General features: G+C 44.9%; 1 long non-coding RNA gene across 1 annotated transcript; it reads left to right on the top strand.

Annotated features, from left to right (window-relative positions):
- Positions 1 to 420: 420 nt before the first annotated feature.
- Positions 421 to 3,248, top strand: LOC137535547 (uncharacterized). Its single transcript, XR_011024411.1, has 3 exons — positions 421 to 536; positions 2,966 to 3,072; positions 3,162 to 3,248. It is a non-coding gene; the product is annotated as an uncharacterized lncRNA (long non-coding RNA).
- The last annotated feature ends 14,068 nt before the right edge of the window (positions 3,249 to 17,316 follow it).

Raw genomic sequence — 17,316 nt, 5'->3', positions numbered from 1 at the left:
AATCCTGGCCATGACCACAGTATATTGGTCCCGCCTGTATATGTTCTCCCCATGTCTGCGTGGGTTTCCTCTGGGCACTCAGGTTTCCTCCCATTCCCCAAAACATACAGATAAGTTAATTGGCGTACTCCTAAATTGGCCATAGACTACCATACATAAAATACACTACACAATCCATACATAGACATAGAATTATAGCAGGGGTTAGATTGTGAGCTCCTCTGAGGACAGTCAGTGACAAGACAATATTCTCTGTACAGTGCTGCGGAAGATGTGGCGCTATATAAATACATAATAATAAATAATAATATCTCGCCATCCTCATTTTCCCCGATACTCTCCGACTACGCTCTATTCCTGTTCTGTATTAAGGTTGCAGTTAGCTGACTGACCACAAGATGGCGACGTCATAACCACGAGCTGGAAGGCAGAAACAGGAATTGATGAAGAAAAAAGGAAATAATTAGGCGAGACCGGAAGTAGCTCAGAGATTAGCTCGGGCTGCCGACTGAGGAGGTGAGCGGAAAGTTAATAAGGTAAATATATCAACTATGAATAAAAAATAGAAACGTAAAAACAGAAAATAATTTTATTTGAAATGAACACGTGGGGAGGGGAGAAAAGGTAATGGGGAGGGGAGGAGCACATAGTGGGGGAGGGGAGGACAGATTGGGGTGGGGGAGGAGCACATAGTGGGGAGGGGAGGACATGTATTGGGGAAGGAGCACATAGTGGGGAGGGGAGGCCAGGTATTGGGGTGAGGGAGGAGCACATAGTGGGGGAGGGGAGGCCAGGTATTGGGGTGAGGGAGGAGCACATAGTGGGGAGGGGAGGACAGTTATTGGGGTGGGGAGGAGCACATAGTGGGGGAGGGGAGGACAGGTATTGGGGTGGGGGAGGAGCACATAGTGGGGAGGGGAGGACAGGTATTGGGGTGGGAAGGAGCACATAGTGGGGGAGGGGAGGACAGGTATTGGGGTGAGGGAGGAGCACATAGTAGGGGAGGGGAGGACAGGTATTGGGGTGAGGGAGGAGCACATAGTGGGGGAGGGGAGGACAGGTATTGGGGTGAGGGAGGAGCACATATTGGGGTGGGGGAGGGGAGGACAGGTATTGGGGTGAGGGAGGAGCACATAGTGGGGGAGGGGAGGACAGGTAATGGGGAGGGGAGGACAGGTATTGGGGTGGGGGAGGACAGGTATTGGGGTGTGGGAGGAGCACATAGTGGGGAGGGGAGGACAAATTGGGGTGGGGGAGGAGCACATAGTGGGGAGGGGAGGACATGTATTGGGGAAGGAGCACATAGTGGGGAGGGGAGGCCAGGTATTGGGGTGAGGGAGGAGCACATAGTGGGGGAGGGGAGGCCAGGTATTGGGGTGAGGGAGGAGCACATAGTGGGGAGGGGAGGACAGTTATTGGGGTGGGGGAGGAGCACATAGTGGGGGAGGGGAGGACAGGTATTGGGGTGGGGGAGGAGCACATAGTGGGGAGGGGAGGACAGGTATTGGGGTGGGAAGGAGCACATAGTGGGGGAGGGGAGGACAGGTATTGGGGTGAGGGAGGAGCACATAGTAGGGGAGGGGAGGACAGGTATTGGGGTGAGGGAGGAGCACATAGTGGGGGAGGGGAGGACAGGTATTGGGGTGAGGGAGGAGCACATAGTGGGGGAGGGGAGGCCAGGTATTGGGGTGGGGAAGGAGCACATAGTGGGGGAGGGGAGGACAGGTATTGGGGTGAGGGAGGAGCACATAGTGGGGGAGGGGAGGGGAGGACAGGTAATGGGGAGGGGAGGAGCACATAGTGAGGAGGAGAGGACCGGTATTGAGGTGGGGGAGGACAGGTATTGGGGTGTGGGAGGAGCACATAGTGGGGGAGGACAGGACAGGTGTGGGGGAGTGGAGGAGCACAAAGTGGGGAAGGGAGGTCAGGTATTGGGGTGAGGGAGGAGCACATAGTGGGGGAGGGGAGGACAGGTATTTGGGTGGGGAGGAGCACATAGTGAGGGAGGAGCACAAAGTGGGGAGGGGAGGACAGGTATTGGGGTGAGGGAGGAGCACATAGTGGGGAGGGGTGGACAGGTATTGGGGTGAGGGAGGAGCACATTGGGAGGGGAGGGCAGGTATTGGGGTTAGGGAGGAGCACATTGGGAGGGGAGGGCAGGTATTGGGGTGGGGGAAGAGCACATAGTGGGGGAGGTGAGGACAGGTATTGGGGTTAGGAAGTGTATAGTGTAAAGGATAAATTGTGCACCCCCTATCTTTCAATGACAGCAGCCTTAGGGTACGTACAGACATACGATAACGATCGTTCGTTCTGAACGACGAACGATGTTAAAGGAGGTATCGGCCGATGATCGTTTGAAGAAAGGCTACTTTGAACATCGTTCGTGTACGAACGATCATGGAACGAGCGTTGCGTGCGCAACATAATGTATAAACTGATTTCAAACACAAGTGTCAAAAAGAACTGTTTGAGCATGTGCAAAGCTTTGAGAACGAACGATCAACGACCGATCGTTGTACAGACATTACTTTTTGAACGATGGTCGTTGGAAAAGATCTGGCAGAATGGATCGTTCTTTACCAACGACATATCTCGTTGGTCGGTCGTTTTAATGATCGTTAGTGCACTTTTTACGAACGATCGTCGGGCAATGCCGTCGGTAACGATCGTTTTAAACGACTATAGTCGCATGTCTGTACGCACCCTTAGACGTGACTGGAGAGGTGAGGAGGATTCTGGGAGTGTCACATGACTGGAGAGGTGAGGAGGGTTCTGCGAGTGTCACATGACTGGAGAGGTGAGGAGGGTTCTGGGAGTGTCACATGACTGGAGAGGTGAGGAGGGTTCTGGGAGTGTCACATTACTAGAGAGGTGAGGAGGATTCTGGGAGTGTCACATGACTGGAGAGGTGAGGAGGATTATGGGAGTGTCACATGACCTTACCTTCAGTCTCTCCATACAGAGTTTCCCTTCTGTGAAGTCTGGTGACCATCGCGGTGCCCCCACCTCACCCCCTGATATCTGAGAGACACGAGAAGCCCACAACATCCTCACTGATCTGCTGTCGTGGTGAGTTGAGCATTAGCAGGAATTATGGGACAGTATCCAGTGACAGCTAGTGATTTGTATGGAGGTGACTGTATCATTCTGTGTGTCAGGTTCCTATAAGGAGGCTCATTGTCTCATCTATTTCTCCATGGAGGAAGGGCAGTATATAGAAGGACACCAGGACCTCTACAAGGACGCCATGATGGAGAGTCAGCCGCCCCTCACATCACCAGGTAAGAGGAGACTTTCATTGTACAGGAGAGAGCAGTACTTGGGGTCCACCTAGATATAGCCTCCCCCCCCCCCCCCCCCCCCCCATGATCTGATAAACACAGACAATAACTCACAACGAAGAGTACACCCTTAATAGAAGGATGTGAACATTCTGCCCAAAGTGTGAATATGTTGCGTGGCCACCATTATTCTCCAGCACTGCCTCTCTTGGGCGTGGAGGTCACTAGAGCGTCACAGGTCACCACTGGAATCCTCTTCCCCTCCTCCATGATGAAGCTGGTGGATGTTAGAGACCTTGTGCTCCTTCACCTTCCATATGAGGATATCCTACAGGTGCACATTAGGGTTTAGGTCTGGAGACACGATTGGCAAGTCCAGCACCTTTACCCTCAGTTTGTTTAGCCAGGCAGTGGTCGTCTAGGAGATGAGTTTGGGGTCATTATCATGCTGGAATACGGCCCTGTGGAGCAGTTTTAACCCTTTAGCAGCCAATTTATTTAGAGATTTGCAAGTGTCAATTTATTTTAGTACATTTTTTTTAGCATTTGTTACATTTCCTTGCTACTACTGTAATTAGTTCTGCTTTAAAGAGACACTGAAGCAAAAAAAATGATATAATGAATTGGTTGTGCAGTACAGATAATTAGTAGAACATTAGTAGCAAAGAAAATATTCTCATATTTTTATTTTCAGTTATATAGTGTTTTTTATAACATTGCATCATTCTCTAATATTTGCAGTTTACACACTACTCAGCATTCTAAATGATTTTACAGAGCAGGCCAGTGAACTTTTGACCTGTCCTCTGCAGAGAAAAAGAAAATACTGTGACTGACAGTTGAGATAACAAGCTTCAGAAGACAGAGCTCTCTGCGACTTTGAAAGTCGTGGAGCTCAATGGCTCTTTTGCATAGATACCAACTGGAGTTTCTTAACTCTTCCTGTACTGGTAACAATATTAGACTCATGTCTCTGCTCCTAATGTTTTATTTCTTAGTTGCACTACACATACAAATCATTATATCATCATTTTTTTTTTCGCTTCAGTGTCTCTTTAATGGCATTTATGGCCACTTGTCACTAGGGGGCAGTGTGAGACAATAACAGAGGACTTCTGCTTTCAGTTTTTATATCCTCTGCTAGCAGAAAGAGACATCAAAGCGTTCCAAGAATTTACAGCACAACCAGTTCTTCTGGCTGAGGACAAAATCAGAGCACTTATCTCAAACGAGTTAATTCCTGTGAAGCTGCTGAGTTAAGAGGGAGGGGATGATGCTCTGCTTCAGTACGTCGGCACTCATGGCTCCCTAAATGCCCTGCAGCTCCCCAGTGCCGGCAGTACTCATGCAGCCCTTAAACCATAACACACCCACCACCAATATTATTATTATTATTACTACCTTATTTACTTTGTATTAAGCCAACATCTTCCTGCTTTGCACAGTATATATAGCCTTGTCCCTAACTGTCCCTCACAGGAGCTTACAATCTATTCCCTTCCATAGTTATTTCTATTGTAGTCTTAGGCCAATTTAGGGGGACGCCACTTAACTCATCTGTATTCTTGAGATGTGGGAGGAAACCAGAGAGCCCGGAGGAAAACCACAGAGATGCGGGGAGAAGAAATAAACTCCATGCAGATATTGCCATGGCTAGAATTCGATCCAGGGGCCCACAGCTGCAAGGCGAGAGCGCTAACCACTACACCACCTGCCCAAGTCCCCATGCTTGACTGTAGGCAAGACACACTGGTCTTTGTACTCCTCACCTGGTTGCCACCGCACACGCTTGACACCATCTAAACCAAATAAGTTTATCTTGATCTTATCAGACCGCGGGAGGTTCCAGTAATCCATGTCCCTAGTCTGCTGGTCTTCAGCAAACTGTGAGTGGGCTTTCCTGTGTATCATCTCTAGAGGGAGGCTTCCTTCTGGGACAAAAGCCACACAGACTGGAGTGTGCAGCGTATGACCCGAGCACTGACTGAATGACACCCCCTCCCCCAACCACCATGTTCAGCTAAAGACAACCTCTAGATATGATGCTGAGCACTTGCACACAACTTCTTTGGTTGACCATGATGAAGCCTGTTCTGAGTGGAACCTGTCTTGGCCACCATGCTGCAGCTCACTGTCAGGGTGTTAGCAATCTTCTTATAGCTTGGGCCATCTTTATGTAGAGCAACAATTCTTTTTTAACCACTTGAGGACCACAGTGTTAAAGAGAATCTGTATTGTTAAAATCGCACAAAAGTAAACATACCAGTGCGTTAGGGGACATCTCCTATTACCCTCTGACACAATTTCGCCGCTCCCCGCCGCATTAAAAGTGGTTAAAAACAGTTTTAAAAAGTTTGTTTATAAACAAACAAAATGGCCACCAAAACAGGAAGTAGGTTGATGTACAGTATGTCCACACATAGAAAATACATCCATACACAAGCAGGCTGTATACAGCCTTCCTTTTGAATCTCAAGAGATCATTTGTGTGTTTCTTTCCCCCTGCATCTCTCATGCACTGAAGTTTCAGGCTGCTCTTTTCTTCCTGCAAACAGCTTTGCCCTTGTCTGTAATTCTTCAGTATGTGAAAGTCCAGCCAGCTCAGAGGATGATTTATCCAGCTTGTAAAAGATAAGAGAGAAGAGAGAAACTGCTGTAATCTAAATAACACACAGGCAGTGTGCATAGAGGGGCCTGGAAGGGGGAGTTCATAGCAGAACCACAACACTGAAGAACTTGGCAGCCTTCCAGACACAGGCTGACAAGTCTGACAAGAGAGAGATAAGTTGATTTATTACAGAGACTGTGATAGTACAAAGTGCTGCAGTAAGCCAGAACACATTAGAATAGCTTTTGGAACTTGTAGGATGATTTTGTTACGGAGTCTCTTTAAACCCCCCTGAAGACCAGGCCATTTTTTGCTAAAAATTCACCCCTGAGACCTTGTAACACTAGCTAGTCACATGACCCCGTGGAGGGAAAATGTCTGATTGGGCAGAATTCCTCTATAAGCTCCTCAGAGAGTTCTCTGCCATGAGGAGCCATGCTGAGCTTCCAGTGACCAGTATGAGAGAGTGTGAGAGCGATAACACCAAATGTAACACACCTCCTACTCCCCAGTCACACCTGAGACCTTGTAACACTAACCAGTCACATGACCCCGGGGAGGGAATATGTCTGATTGGGCAGAATTCCTCTATAAGCTCCTCAGAGAGTTCTCTGCCATGAGGAGCCATGCTGAGCTTCCAGTGACCAGTATGAGAGAGTGTGAGAGCGATAACACCAAATGTAACACACCTCCTGCTCCCCAGTCACACCTGAGACCTTGTGACACTAACCAGTCACATGACCTCAGGGAGGGAAAATGTCTGATTGGGCAGAATTCTTCTATAAGCTCCTCAGAGAGTTCTCTGCCATGAGGAGCCATGCTGAGCTTCCAGTGACCAGTATGAGAGAGTGTGAGAGCGATAACACCAAATGTAAAACACCTCCTGCTCCCCAGTCACACCTGAGACCTTGTAACACTAACCAGTCACATGACCTGAGGGAGGGAAAATGTCTGATTGGACGGAATTATGACACTTAGGGGGTGTACTCAGTGTTTTGCCAGCGGCTTAAACATTAATGGCTGTGTGTTGAGCTATTTTGGTGGGACAGAAAATGTACACTATTGTACAAGCTGTACACTGACTGCTTTACATTGTATCACAGTGTCACATCTGCAGTGCTGTCCCATGACAAGATGATATACAATATTTACACTGTTATACAAGCTGTACACTGACTGCTTTACATTGTATTACAGTGTCACATCTGCAGTGTTGTCCTATGAGAAGATATCATACAATATTACACTGTTATACAAGCTGTACACTGATTGCTTTACATTGTATCACAGTGTCACATCTGCAGTGCTGTCCCATGAGAAGATATCATACAATATTACACTGTTATACAAGCTGTACACTGACTGCTTTACATTGTATCGCAGCGTCACATCTGCAGTGTTGTCCCATGAGAAGATATCATACAATATTACACTGTTATACAAGCTGTACACGGACTGCTTTACATTGTATCAAAGTGTCACATCTGCTGTGTTGTCCCATGAGAAGGTATCATACAATATTTACACTATTGTACAAGCTGTACACTGACTGCTTTACATTGTATCACAGCATCACATCAGCAGTGCTGTCCCATGAGAAGGTATCATACAATATTACACTGTTATACAAGCTGTACACTGACTGCTTTACATTGTATCACAGTGTCACATCTGCAGTGCTGTCCCATGAGAAGATATCATACAATATTACACTGTTATACAAGCTGTACACTGACTGCTTTACATTGTAGCACAGCGTCACATCTGCAGTGCTGTCCCATGAGAAGGTATCATACAATATTTACACTGTTATACAAGCTGTGCACTGACTGCTTTACATTGTATCACAGCGTCACATCTGCAGTGCTGTCCCATGAGAAGATATCATACAATATTTACACTGTTATACAAGCTGTACACTGACTGCTTTACATTGTATCACAGTGTCACATCTGCAGTGCTGTCCCATGAGAAGGTATCATACAATATTTACACTGTTATACAAGCTGTACACTGACTGCTTTACATTGTATCACAGTGTCACATCTGCAGTGCTGTCCCATGAGTAGATATCATACAATATTACACTGTTATACAAGCTGCACACTGACTGCTTTACATTGTATCACAGTGTCACATCTGCAGTGCTGTCCCGTGAGAAGATATCATACAATATTTACACTGTTATACAAGCTGTACACTGGCTGATTTACATTGTATCACAGTGTCACATCTGCAGTGCTGTCCCATGAGAAGTTATCATACAATATTTACACTGTTATACAAGCTGTACACTGGCTGATTTACATTGTATCACAGCGTTACATCTGCAGTGCTGTCCTATGAGAAGATATCATACAATATTTACACTGTTATACAAGCTGTACACTGACTGCTTTACATTGTGTCACAGTGTCACATCTGCAGTGCTGTCCCGTGAGAAGATATCATACAATATTTACACTGTTATACAAGCTGTACACTGGCTGATTTACAATGTGTCACAGTGTCACATCTGCAGTGCTGTCCCATGAGAAGTTATCATACAATATTTACACTGTTATACAAGCTGTACACTGGCTGATTTACATTGTATCACAGTGTCACATCTGCAGTGCTGTCCCGTGAGAAGATATCATACAATATTTACACTGTTATACAAGCTGTACACTGGCTGATTTACATTGTATCACAGTGTCACATCTGCAGTGCTGTCCCGTGAGAAGATATCATACAATATTTACACTGTTATACAAGCTGTACACTGGCTGATTTACATTGTATCACAGTGTCACATCTGCAGTGTTGTCCCATGAGAAGATATCATACAATATGTGCACTGTTATACAAGTGGTACACAGGCTGCTTTACATTGTGTCACAGTGTCACATTTTCAGTGCTGTCCCATGAGAAGATATCATACAATATGTACACTGTTATACAAGCTGTACACTGACTGCTTTACATTGTATCACAGCGTCACATCTGCAGTGCTGTCCCATGAGAAGGTATCATACAATATTTACACTGTTATACAAGCTGCACACTGACTGCTTTACATTGTATCACAGCGTCACATCTGCAGTGCTGTCCCATGAGAAGATATCATACAATATTACACTGTTATACAAGCTGTACACTGACTGCTTTACATTGTATCACAGTGTCACATCTGCAGTGTTGTCCCATGAGAAGATATCATACAATATTACACTGTTATACAAGCTGTACACTGATTGCTTTACATTGTATCACAGCGTCACATCTGCAGTGCTGTCCCATGAGAAGGTATCATACAATATTTACACTGTTATACAAGCTGTACACTGACTGCTTTACATTGTATCACAGTGTCACATCTGCAGTGTTGTCCCATGAGAAGATATCATACAATATTACACTGTTATACAAGCTGTACACTGACTGCTTTACATTGTATCACAGTGTCACATCTGCAGTTCTGTCCGATGAGAAGGTATCATACAATATTTACACTGTTATACAAGCTGTACACTGGCTGCTTTACATTGTATCAAAGTGTCACATCTGCTGTGTTGTCCCATGAGAAGGTTTTGTACAATATTTACACTGTTATACAAGCTGTACACTGACTGATTTACATTGTATCACAGCGTCACATCTGCAGTGCTGTCCCGTGAGAAGATATCATACAATATTTACACTGTTATACAAGCTGTACACTGACTGCTTTACATTGTGTCACAGTGTCACATCTGCAGTGCTGTCCCATGAGAAGATATCATACAATATTACACTGTTATACAAGCTGTACACTGATTGCTTTACATTGTTTCACAGCGTCACATCTGCAGTGCTGTCCCATGAGAAGATATCATACAATATTACACTGTTATACAAGCTGTACACTGACTGCTTTACATTGTGTCACAGCGTCACATCTGCAGTGCTGTCCCATGAGAAGATATCATTCAATATTTACACTGTTATACATGCTGTACACTGACTACTTTACATTGTATCACAGCGTCACATCTGCTGTGTTGTCCCATGAGAAGATATCATACAATATTTACACTGTTATACAAGCTGTACACTGACTGCTTTACATTGTATCACAGCATCACATCTGCAGTGCTGTCCCATGAGAAGATATCATACAATATTTACACTGTTATACAAGCTGTACACTGACTGCTTTACATTGTGTCACAGCGTCACATCTGCAGTGCTGTCCCATGAGAAGATATCATACAATATTTACACTGTTATACAAGCTGCACACTGACTGCTTTACATTGTATCACAGCGTCACATCTGCAGTGCTGTCCCATGAGAAGATATCATACAATATTACACTGTTATACAAGCTGTACACTGATTGCTTTACATTGTATCACAGCGTCACATCTGCAGTGCTGTCCCATGAGAAGGTATCATACAATATTTACACTGTTATACAAGCTGTACACTGACTGCTTTACATTGTATCACAGTGTCACATCTGCAGTGCTGTCTCATGAGAAGGTATCATACAATATTTACACTGTTATACAAGCTGTACACTGACTGCTTTACATTGTATCACAGTGTCACATCTGCAGTGCTGTCTCATTAGAAGGTATCATACAATATTTACACTGTTATACAAGCTGTACACTGACTGCTTTACATTGTATCACAGTGTCACATCTGCAGTTCTGTCCCATGAGAAGGTATCATACAATATTTACACTGTTATACAAGCTGTACACTGGCTGCTTTACATTGTATCAAAGTGTCACATCTGCTGTGTTGTCCCATGAGAAGGTATCGTACAATATTTACACTGTTATACAAGCTGTACACTGACTGCTTTACATTGCACCACAGTGTCACATTTGCAGTGCGGTCCCATGAGAAGGTATCATACAATATTTACACTGTTATACAAGCTGTACACTGACTGCTTTACATTGTATCACAGCGTCACATCTGCAGTGTTTCCCCACGAGAAGATATCATACAATATTACACTGTTATACAAGCTGCACACTGACTGCTTTACATTGTATCACAGCGTCACATCTGCAGTGCTGTCCCATGAGAAGATATCATACAATATTACACTGTTATACAAGCTGTACCCTGACTGCTTTACATTGTATCACAGTGTCACATCTGCAGTGCTGTCCCATGAGAAAATATCATACAATATTTACACTGTTATACAAGCTGTACGCTGACTGCTTTACATTGTATCACAGTGTCACATCTGCAGTGCTGTCCCATGAGAAGATATCATACAATATTACACTGTTATACAAGCTGTACACTGACTGCTTTACATTGTATCACAGTGTCACATCTGCAGTGTTGTCCCATGAGAAGGTATCATACAATATGTACACTGTTATACAAGCTGTACACTGACTGCTTTACATTGTGTCACAGTGTCACATCTGCAGTGTTGTCCCATGAGAAGGTATCATACAATATTACACTGTTATACAAGCTGTACACTGACTGATTTACATTGTATCACAGCGTCACATCTGCAGTGCTGTCCCATGAGAAGATATCATACAATATGTGCACTGTTATACAAGCTGTACACTGACTGATTTACATTGTATCTAAGCGTCACATCTGCAGTGTTGTCCCATGAGAAGGTATCATACAATATTACACTGTTATACAAGCTGTACACTGACTGCTTTACATTGTGTCACAGTGTCACATCTGCAGTGTTGTCCCATGAGAAGGTATCATACAATATTACACTGTTATACAAGCTGTACACTGACTGATTTACATTGTATCACAGCGTCACATCTGCAGTGTTTCCCCACGAGAAGATATCATACAATATTACACTGTTATACAAGCTGTACACTGACTGCTTTACATTGTATCACAGTGTCACATCTTCACTGCCTCCCGCTCAGTCCTATGTATACCTAAGGATAGGCCTGCTGCACCTCCAGAAAGCGTTACATGCACGCCACACAGAAAACACCACAGTATGAGGGTGCTTCCTATGAGAGTCCACACAGGGAGGCTTGTACTCAATCCTCTGGGATCGCCCTCCTTCCCCCCCGTTCGCTGTGTGATCTGTATTCCGCCCTCCGCTAGTGTAACCCCTACTGTAAGTGCGTCACCGCCTATTTGCTCCCCATCTGCACCTACCTGCGCTCCACCTCCTAGACTTCCGTCCCTACAGGCAGGTGGCAATGCAGGCGTTATGCATTCCACCTACTAACATCTACACGCCCACCATGCGTCCCACAGGAAGCCCAGCAATATGACTACTTACAGTGCCCTACACCCCCAATAATTATGCGCTCCACCTAATACAGTACATCTGTATGAAACACACACACTGACTGAATACATTGAATACTAAATACATAGGGGTTGATTCACTATAACAAATAGCAACCCTTAAAGCCAGGTGGATACACAGCTGATAGTCCTACTGAATAGACTGTTAGCTGCTTTTTTCTTGCCATAATACAAATTATAAGTAAAGAAAAACGAGTGGCCATCATTACTTTAAGAAATGAAGGTCAGTCAGTCCAAAAAATTGGGAAAACTTTGAAAGTGTCCCCAAGTGCAGTCTCAAAAACCATCAAACGCTACAAAGAAACTGGCTCACATGTGGACCGCCCAGGAAAGGAAGACCAAGAGTCACCTCTGCTGCGGAGGATAAGTTCATCCGAGTCACCAGCCTCAGAAATCGCAGGTTAACAGCAGCTCAGATTAGAGACCAGGTCAATGCCACACAGAGTTCTAGCAGCAGACACACCTCTAGAACAACTGTTAAGAGGAGACTGTGTGAATCAGGCCTTCATGGTAGAATATCTGCTTGGAAACCACTGCTAAGGACAGGCAACAAGCAGAAGAGACTTGTTTGGGCTAAAGAACACAAGGAATGGACATTAGACCAGTGGAAATCTGTGCTTTGGTCTGATGAGTCAAAATTTGACAGAGAAAAGGTGAACGGATGGTCTCTACATGCCTGGTTCCCACTGTGAAGCATGGAGGAGGAGGTGGTGTGGGGTGCTTTGCTGGTGACACTGTTTGGGATTTATTCAAAATTGAAGGCATACTGAACCAGCATGGCTACCGCAGCATCTTGCTATTCCATCCAGTTTGAGTTTAGTTGGACCATCGTTTATGTTTCAATAGGACAATGACCCCAAACACACCTCCAAGCTCTGTAAGGGATATTTGACCAGGAAGGAGAGTGATGGGGTGCTGTGCCAGAAGACCTGGCCTCCACAGTCACCAGACCTGAACCCAGTCGAGATGGTTTGGGGTGAGCTGGACCGCAGAGTGAAGGCAAAGGGCCAACAAGTGCTAAGCATCTCTGGGAACTCCTTCAAGACTGTTGGAAGACCATTTCAGGTGACTACCTCTTGAAGCTCATCAAGAGAATGCCAAGAGTGTGCAAAGCAGTAATCAAAGCAAAAGGTGGCTACTTTGAAGAACCTAGAATATGACATATTTTCAGTTGTTTCACACGTTTTGGTTATGTACTATACTTCCACATGTGGTAATTCATAGTTTGGATGCCTTCAGTGTGAATCTACAATGTTCAGAGTCATGAAAATAAAGAAAACTCTTTGAATGAGAAGGTGTGTCCAAACTTTTGGTCTGTGCTGTATCCAGTAACAGAAACCCACCAGAGAGATGTACAGGTCCTCTTTATTCCCGGGATTGTCCACCTAGATCCCCCATCATCTGATAATCACATAGAGACAATGTATTCAGTCAGTGTGTGTGCTTCCTACAGATGTATCCAGTAACAGAAACCCACCAGAGAGATGTACAGGTCCTCTTTATTCCCGGGATTGTCCACCTAGATCCCCCATCATCTGATAAACACATAGAGACAATGTATTCAGTCAGTGTGTGTGTCTCCTACAGATGTCTCCAGTAACAGAAACCCGCCAGAGAGATGTACAGGTCCTCTTTATTCCCAGGATTGTCCACCTAGATCCCCCATCATCTGATAAACACATAGAGACAATGTATTCAGTCAGTGTGTGTGTCTCCTACAGATCTATCCAGTAACAGAAACCCACCAGAGCAACGTACAGGTCCTCTTTATTCCCGGGATTGTCCACCTAGATCCCTCATCATCTGATAAACACATAGAGACAATGTATTCAGTCAGTGTGTGTGTTTCCTACAGATGTATCCAGTAACAGAAACCCACCAGAGAGATGTACAGGTCCTCTTTATTCCCAGGATTGTCCACCTAGATCCCCCATCATCTGATAATCACATAGAGACAATGTATTCAGTCAGTGTGTGTGTTTCCTACAGATGTATCCAGTAACAGAAACCCACCAGAGAGATCTACAGGTCCTCTTTATTTCCAGGATTGTCCACCTAGATCCTCCATCATCTGATAATCACATAGAGACAATGTATTCAGTCAGTGTGTGTGTTTCCTACAGATGTGTCCAGTAATAGAAACCCACCAGAGAGATGTACAGGTCCTCTTTATTCCCAGGATTGTCCACCTAGATCCCCCATCATCTGATAAACACATAGAGACAATGTATTCAGTCAGTGTGTGTGTTTCCTACAGATGTATCCAGTAACAGAAACCCACCAGAGAGATCTACAGGTCCTCTTTATTTCCAGGATTGTCCACCTAGATCCTCCATCATCTGATAATCACATAGAGACAATGTATTCAGTCAGTGTGTGTGTTTCCTACAGATGTATCCAGTAACAGAAACCCACCAGAGAGATCTACAGGTCCTCTTTATTTCCAGGATTGTCCACCTAGATCCTCCATTATCTGATAATCACATAGAGACAATGTATTCAGTCAGTGTGTGTGTTTCCTACAGATGTGTCCAGTAACAGAAACCCACCAGAGAGAAGTACAGGTCCTCTTTATTCCCAGGATTGTCCACCTAGATCCCCCATCATCTGATAAACACATAGAGACAATGTATTCAGTCAGTGTGTGTGTTTCCTACAGATGTATCCAGTAACAGAAACCCACCAGAGAGATGTACAGGTCCTCTTTATTCCCGGGATTGTCCACCTAGATCCCCCATCATCTGATAAACACATAGAGACAATGTATTCAGTCAGTGTGTGTGTTTCCTACAGATGTATCAAGTAACAGAAACCCACCAGAGAGATGTACAGGTCCTCTTTATTCCCAGGATTGTCCACCTAGATCCCCATCATCCGATAATCACATAGAGACAATGTATTCAGTCAGTGTGTGTGTTTCCTACAGATGTATCCTGTAACAGAAACCCACCAGAGAGATGTACAGGTCCTCTTTATTCCAGGATTGTCCACCTAGATCCCCATCATCTGATAATCACATAGAGACAATGTATTCAGTCAGTGTGTGTGTGTTTCCTACAGATGTATCCAGTAGCAGAAACCCACCAGAGAGATGTACAGGTCCTCTTTATTCCCAGGATTGTCCACCTAGATCCCCCATCATCTGATAAACACATAGAGACAATGGGCTTGATTCACAAAGCGGTGATAACTCAGTTATCACGCCTAAAAGACTTTAGGCGTGATAACCTTTGCACCACTGAGTTATCACCGATTTTTGCTCTAACTCGCGCGAAGTTTCCGCGCGTACGTGCGCGCACAAAATCCCATTGGGCTTAATGGGAGCTTCGCGCGAAGCGGGGACGCTTTGCGCGCGGAAAATTTGCGCCAGTTGCTTCTTATCATGCCTAAAGTGAGATTAGGCGTGATAAGGGGCTTTTCACTGGCGTGCAAACACTTTGCACCACTTTGTGAATCAAGCCCAATGTATTCAGTCAGTGTGTGTGTTTCCTACAGATGGATCCTGTAACAGAAACCCACCAGAGAGATGTACAGGTCCTCTTTATTCCCAGGATTGTCCACCTAGATCCCCCATCATCTGATAATCACATAGTGACAGTGTATTCAGTCAGTGTGTGTGTTTCCTGCAGATGTATCCAGTAACAGAAACCCACCAGAGAGATGTACAGGTCCTCTTTATTCCCAGGATTGTCCACCTAGATCCCCCATCATCTGATAATCACATATAGACAATGTATTCAGTGAGTGTGTGTGTTTCCTACAGATGTATCCAGTAACAGAAACCCACCAGATACATGTACAGGTCCTCTTTATTTCCAGGATTGTCCACCTAGATCCCCCATCATCTGATAAACACATAGAGACAATGTATTCAGTCAGTGTGTGTGTTTCCTACAGATGTATCCAGTAACAGAAACCCACCAGATAGATGTACAGGTCCTCTTTATTCCCAGGATTGCCCACCTAGATCCCCCATCATCTGATAATCGCATAGAGACAATGTATTCAGTCAGTGTGTGTGTTTCCTACAGATGTATCCAGTAACAGAAACCCACCAGAGAGCTGTACAGGTCCTCTTTATTCTCAGGATTGTCCACCTAGATCCCTCATCATCTGATAAACACAGAGACAATGTATTCAGTCAGTGTGTGTGTTTCCTACAGATGTATCCAGTAACAGAAACCCACCAGAGAGATGTACAGGTCCTCTTTATTCCCAGGATTGTCCACCTAGATCCCCCATCATCTGATAAACACATAGAGACAATGTATTCAGTCAGTGTGTGTGTCTCCTACAGATGTATCCAGTAACAGAAACCCACCAGATAGATGTACAGGTCCTCTTTATTCCCAGGATTGTCCACAGGATAGTCACACCACCTCCCACCATTATCAGGTAGGTGGGGCTGAGGGTCCCCAGAAACTCCAGACTGTATTACATTTTTCCTTCTGCATATAATGTTATCTGGGTTAACAATTCAAATTAGCTTTCATTTTGTGAACTTAGGATGGAGAACCATTACATGGAAGTGCTGCGGTTAAAGAGGAAGAAGAGACATATGTGAGGAGTGATCAGCAGTCTATGGTGGAAGGTGCCATGATGGTGACAATTAAAGAGGAAGAAGAGGAGACATATGTGAGGAGTGATCAGCAGTCTAGGGAGGAGGGGGACATGATGAGGACATGTAAAGAGGAAGAAGAGGAGACGTATGTGAGGAGTGATCAGCAGTCTATGGAGGAGGGTGACATGATGAGGACAAGTAAAGAGGAAGAAGAAGAGACATATGTGAGGAGTGATCAGCAGTCTATGGAGAAGGGTGACATGATGAGGACAAGTAAAGAGGAAGAAGAAGAGACATATGTGAGGAGTGATCAGCAGTCTAGGGAGGAGGGTGACATGATGAGGACAATTAAAGAGGAAGAAGAAGAGACGTATGTGAGGAGTGATCAGCAGTCTATGGAGAAGGGTGACATGATGAGGACAAGTAAAGAGGAAGAAGAAGAGACATATGTGAGGAGTGATCAGCAGTCTATGGAGGAGGGTGACATGATGAGGACAAGTAAAGAGGAGGAAGAAGAGACGTATGTGAGGAGTGATCAGCAGTCTATGGAGGAGGGTGAC

This window comes from Hyperolius riggenbachi, chromosome 10, assembly GCF_040937935.1.
Source record: "Hyperolius riggenbachi isolate aHypRig1 chromosome 10, aHypRig1.pri, whole genome shotgun sequence".
Taxonomy (NCBI): domain Eukaryota; kingdom Metazoa; phylum Chordata; class Amphibia; order Anura; family Hyperoliidae; genus Hyperolius; species Hyperolius riggenbachi.
Note: the sequence above shows the minus strand (reverse complement) of the source record. Positions and strands in the feature narration are given on the sequence as shown.